Below are 6,381 nucleotides of genomic sequence, written 5' to 3'. Positions count from 1 at the left end.
ATGTACTCGAGGACTTTCTATCAATGCAATCGACGATCAAAAACCAATCGAAAGTAACTAAAATAATAATTTTAATTCCAATAGAAAGTCCTCGAGTACATAATGTGTTTTCTAAATCAAAACTTAATTTTATTTAATAAATGGGATTTTATGATTTAAGTAAAATGTGTTTTATTATTCAAAAACCTACGGGTTACGGGGCGGGTTTGGATATCTGCTGATTCGGTGGATAAGGGTATGAATTTGATTATTTAAAACCCTGCGGGTTACGGAGCGGGTTTGGATCGGATTTTGAAATTTGTTAAAAGGGTTTGGATCAAGGTTGATTCGCTCCAAACTCGCCCCATTGCCAGGTCTAAATTAGACATGATGGTGGTAAAGGCGGATTTTTGTGTTGGCCACATCCTAAATCAGATTTTAATCTAACATGAACAATTAAAAACATCAAACAATTTCAAAAGGAGTATCACAAAACAGAATAAGGACCTAGGCATTTCATCAAATAGCTGGTGGGCAGCAGCCAGAACTTCATCCACAACAGGGAATATGTCACCATTGTCTCGAAATCCTTCTGGATTTCTAACATTTCCATGGTATTGAAGCAAGTCAGGAAATGAAAGACAACAATAATCATGATTTTAATTACAGAAAATTAGAAGAAAATGATGATTTACTTAGCATACAAAACTTACGTGGAAAGTGTAAATATTTTGCACTTCAGCTTCGCCATAATCGCCAATGGTGATACATAACCAAATCATAGATCCCAAACACACCTGGCCAATGAAAATAAAATAATAATAATAAAACAAAGCGGAGAAGAATCAAATCCAAGAAGAACAATAACCCAAACAAACTGAAGCCTAAATCCCATGAAGCTTCGATTACCTGCATAAAAGAAAGCCACGCCAGATGAAGATATCAATATGGGGAGTAGAATGAAATATTTGTTTTGTGAATGGAATGGAATGTGCTGTTTCTGAAATCTGAGGGATGTGATTTCTTGGATTTTGTTATTTTTATTTGTGTTTTTTATTTCATTTAATCATGGTATGGAATGAAAAATTAGAATATGAACCAAATATTCAATTGATATTACGCAAAACATCTAAGTTATTCAAGAAAAGACGTTTAACTTGAAAATGTAGTAATCATGTAGATGACTGACAATACAAAAACCAACATTTGTACTTACATTTCTTTCTCAAATTCATCTGCTTATTAAAGTGTGATGGTTATAAACAGTCACCTGATCAAGTTTACCAATTAGCGCCATCAGGAAACGTTAAGTTGATGAACTTTGGAGAAGACAACGAAGAATCGTCAGCAGCGTTTAGGGCAAGGCATGGGCACCAAAGCATATAGCTGGCAGAAGGAGACGAAAGAGGGAAGCAAAAGGAAAAATAGAGCAGTGATAGAAGGATCAGGAAAGTTTATTGGTGCGAACATGATGGAGTAAAGGGATTGTTGTAGTAAATCCGATGTTGTATAATTCCAAGGAATAAAGCGGTGATACTCACTAATTCCATTGTGATCGGTTAAAGTGGCGGTGAAATCAGACATCTAACACCTTGCGGTAAAGCACGTGGATTTGAAGGAGAAGATTGGATATGATGGAGAAGATAGGACTAAAGAAAAAAAAATCAACTGCATCGGGAAAAACCAACCGATCAAAAAGAAAAAAAAATTAAAATAAAATTGTGGTCGAATAAGGATCATCTACTGTTCAATTGGGAACCATCCTTTAATATATTTGTATAATGAAATACTTTAACATGAATTATGAAACCATATGTCATATTTCAACATGTTACGTATAAAACATTGTATTACTTTTTTTTTTCCCTATAGTGATACATATCTATATTATTCATCACGTATTTTATTGCATAAATTTGGAAAAGGATTTCATTGTTTGTGTGAACAATCATGTAACCTTTAAAATGTGCGTATGTAATCTAGGCATATGTATGAATATTAATGGATTGTACTTTTCCATGTATACCAATAATACCATAACTAAAAAAAATACAACTTACCTTATGCATTGTACTATTTCATGCATAGAAAGTACTTATATCATGCATTCTAAAGTGGGAGTACTACTTGCGCACCATCTCTCTACTGAAATAAAAATAAATAGATAAATAGATAAATATACCAATTATCTATATTCAATTAATAGAAAAAAAAATACTAATAAAGAGTTTATTCCAAGATGCTTCGAATTCACATTATAATATGAACAAGATTAGGTTTGATTTATTGAAGACTTTCGCGACATAAATCGATCCTCCGCATCACGCCTCTCATTATTGACTTAAATATTCCGTATGTGTATGTGTCTATGTGATTGATGATTATTTAAATTGCCTCTTTTGCAATTTATCTAGTGGAGTGAATTAGCGGGAATGCTTAAAAATTGAAATGATGATCGATCGAATACGCATGTTCTCGACTCTGGTTTTGCTAGGTTTTCTATTTTATTTGACTTTTTTTCATTATTGATCAATTGTTTTTCTCTTAAATAGAAAAACAAATATATTGATTTACAAATTAGGGCATCCCTTGAGGAGGTATAAGGTATACAACCGCACAAAGCTCGTGTCATAAGGGGGCCCAAAATTTTGTGTACATAATAGAAACATAGGAATCAACAAACGAAATTTCCATTGAAACCTCGTTGCTAAAAGCCAACAACAATAGATCATCGACGAAATTAGCAATGGATTTAGCGGCGTATTAGTTTGTCAAAATACTTTGGAATAAGATGACTTCAACCAGGGTGTCTTGCTAATTAATCATAGCCACTAATACAAACACCGAAGGCGTATATATATATATATATATATATATATATATATATATATATATATATATATATATATATATATATATATATATATATATATATATATATATATATATATATATATATACACACACTAGCTGCTTACCCGCGCAATGCGGCGGACGACAAATACTTTGTTTCGACCATTAGTTTTTTCGGAACCAAAACCATATGAACCATAAATGTAACGAAAAAAGTTAAGGATAAAAACCAAGAATCTAAAAAACCACCGAAACCACAAAACGCAATTCGTACCGTACTTCACAATATATCAGTATTTATTTATTTAATCTATGCATATTGTGCTTTTAATAAAAAGTTACATACAAATTTATAGAACATAAGTATTCAAATTATCTTTATCCACATATATTACGATTAATTTATATATATATATATATATATATATATATATATATATATATATATATATATATATATATATATATATATATATATATATATTGTGTATGTCTTCCTTAAAACCCATGCTTGTTAACAATTGATCTAAAACTCAAAACATTTATTTCATGCTTTCAAAAACTTGTTTCTTTTCTTCAAGTGCTTTCTTCCCAAAGTATCATTTTCTAACCAATAACAATATAGGTAAAATGATATTGAGATTTAATCCCATGATAGAACCCATAAACAGAAAAGCATAGATCTAAAATGAGTTTTAAAAATGTATTACTAAAAAGAAAAAGTAAACTTACAGTTGTATATGATATTGTGTGATTGTCAATAACTTTAGGAAAAATGATTATCTAAGTAAAACTTTAACTTTCAAAGTTATGTGAATCACTATGAAAACAATTATGTTCCTCACTTCAGGTAACATTTTTCTATGACCAAAAATCTCATATTCATACATTAATAGCATTTTACTTTAACTTTTTTTTGTCATTAATTGATTCGTTTGATGAATAATGAAGCAAGTGAAGCAGATCTGGGAAAGGAGCTACCAATATTTCCTTCACAATTGCCTTATACTCTTTACTAAAAATCCAACATCCCCAAGCTCACAATCCAACTAAGCCAATAAGTTCATGTAGATTTTTTCCATACTTTGCAACCCAAAACAGTGTTGTTTTGTCCCAAAAGAGAATGTAAAGAGAAAAGTTGCTAGTTGGAGCTACATGATAAACATGTCAACCATCATGTTAGTACGATCTCCATATCCGTAATAGTGTCCATCGATTTCGAAAATGAACCACCCACCTTATCATGATTATTCTGAAAGAACATAGAATTGTATTAATAATAAAAAAAATCAAAAACTTAAAAGTTCAAGTAGGTTAACAGTAATATAACAAATTTATCGCATTGTATTTTCATATTTCTAACATATATGTCAAAATAAACAATCAATTAAAAAAATGCCCAAATGCATTACCCGTTACTGTTAAAAAGGCATAGCATTAATAATGTATAAAATGTGGTTATAAAAAATTACTACATGTCAACCAAACATGATTCTACAACAATGTTTTTTGAAATCTTACATCTCTTAGTATTTCCACAAGCTCTTCAGGAGACTTTGCAGAATGACATTAGTTATTACTTTTTCTCAATGTTGTCCCCTGAATCATTTAAGGTTGTACATAAAAACACTTGACTATGTGAGTATTGATATTTATTAACATTTAAAAACTTAAAAAAAAAAAATAGGCATGACGTTTCCTTTTACAATGCCTACATTTATAGGCTATTGTATTAGATAGAACACAACTTGCACCAGCCAATTATTACAATAATGTATGAAAAATTAAAATTAAATAAAAAAGGAACATTTAGAAGCTAGAAGGGTGTAACATACAACAACCTGATGAAAGTTATTTTTCCTGCATTATGAGCACCCATTATTCTAAGAGCAAAAAATATAATTGCAACGTGTGTCAAACACCATTAATAGTAACTGCAACATATATACAACACCATTAATACCAATAATAAGTCTAAGAATAAACTGTTCCACAATAAAAAAAAAATTGTGCAAGTAGCTCCAGAAAATGCAACTATAAAACAAATTTTGGAAGTGTAGATTCACATCGAACCATTAGACTGGATACTTTACTTACATTTGTTCGTTTTGTGTTCTTGAAAAGATGACATCTAGTCTTGAAAAGATGACCCCCAATCTCATTTCTCTGTTTATCTCTCATAAGCCTTGCTATCCCAAAACCAAAAAATTGTGAACCATCAAAAAAAATCATGTAGAAATAACTATAATAAAAGATGATAAAGAAGGCTATTTTCTCCACTGAAACATCCATTGGAGATCAATAACTCGACACAATGATTGGATGCTACTTGGGTTTGCTGTAAACCTATAACAAACAGTAAACACAAACAAACACCAGGATGGTCGATTAAATAAGAGAGAGAGAAAAAGAGAGAGAGAGAGAGAGAGTGTGTGTGTGTGTGAGAGAGAGAGAGGGATAAGCGTAAACTCTCTTACTGGATTGAAGGGAACATCAAGTCATACAGTAAATTCTACAGCAATAACAAAAGCCAACTAAATCACAAGATTATGTCAAGCACAAAAATAATTAATTGAAAAAGAGGGGATGAAAGAAAGCCTCACCTGATAGAAATCATCATAATAGATGACGTGGTAATGTTCCTTAATTGGCTCAAGTACTCTACAACCATGTCAGAGGCGAAGGTGTTGGTGGCAGATAGGAATAGGAACGATCGGTATGTTAGTGGTGACGTTAGGAATTATGAAATGGCAAAGTGTAGAGAAGGATTTTTCAGGTGATTGAAGGCGACAGTAAGAGGGAAAGAAACCCCGATGGTGCTGCCGATGCGGTGTTGTAGAGATAGTGGTGAATGATCAGCGAAAGTCTAAGTTAGAGAGAGATGGTAGGGGAGTGATGTAACGACCCAATTTTCACGTCCAAAAATTTCGTTATAAAACATTACATAAAAGCATTAATAGTTAAAACATTGTTTGATTAAACCATTTCACATCGAAAACCAAATTGAAAACTACAACATTCGATCAATCAAATTTCAGAGTATCAATCCCAGAATAAACTCGTAACTGCGGAAACAAGAGAGTGTGTGTGTGTGACATGCTGCTACCGCGCCGACTCCTTTCCCCTAGCTGAGGAGGTACCTGAAACCAAAACTGAAAACTGTAAGCACGAATCTTAGTGAGTTCCCCCACTGTACCACATACCATATAATCTCATAACATACATATATTGTCAGGCATATCTAGGTGCCCGACCTACCCCTTCGGCCCTCTCGACCGGATATTGCCTAGCATATCTGGGTGCTGGCCTCCCCTTCGGTCCTCTCGACCGGATACTGCCTAGCATATCTGGGTGCTAGCCTCCCCTTCGGTCCTCTCGACCGGATACTGGGGAACTATTTCTCCCCTCTACTACTACTACATAACATGTATCACAATATCAGAATCTATCTAACATGGCTGGGTATGACTACCCCTTCGGCCCTACCGACCGGATATCTCAGGGACTATCTCCCCCTACTGTCACTAGCACATAGCATCATATCATACT

The 6,381-nt window shown here is 32.9% G+C and overlaps 1 long non-coding RNA gene across 1 annotated transcript; it reads right to left on the bottom strand.

Moving 5' to 3' along the window:
* Positions 1 to 3,597: 3,597 nt before the first annotated feature.
* Positions 3,598 to 5,724, bottom strand: LOC145100324 (uncharacterized). Its single transcript, XR_013704967.1, has 5 exons — positions 5,436 to 5,724; positions 5,310 to 5,344; positions 4,906 to 5,178; positions 4,674 to 4,766; positions 3,598 to 4,084 (listed from the first exon to the last, which is right to left on the bottom strand). It is a non-coding gene; the product is annotated as an uncharacterized LOC145100324 (long non-coding RNA).
* Positions 5,725 to 6,381: the final 657 nt, after the last annotated feature.

The sequence above is a fragment of the Lactuca serriola genome, chromosome 4 (genome assembly GCF_051521515.1).
Source record: "Lactuca serriola cultivar US96UC23 chromosome 4, Lser_US96UC23_V15, whole genome shotgun sequence".
Classification (NCBI taxonomy): domain Eukaryota; kingdom Viridiplantae; phylum Streptophyta; class Magnoliopsida; order Asterales; family Asteraceae; genus Lactuca; species Lactuca serriola.
The sequence above is the reverse complement of the archived record's forward strand: the minus strand, read 5'-3'. Positions and strand labels throughout refer to the sequence as shown.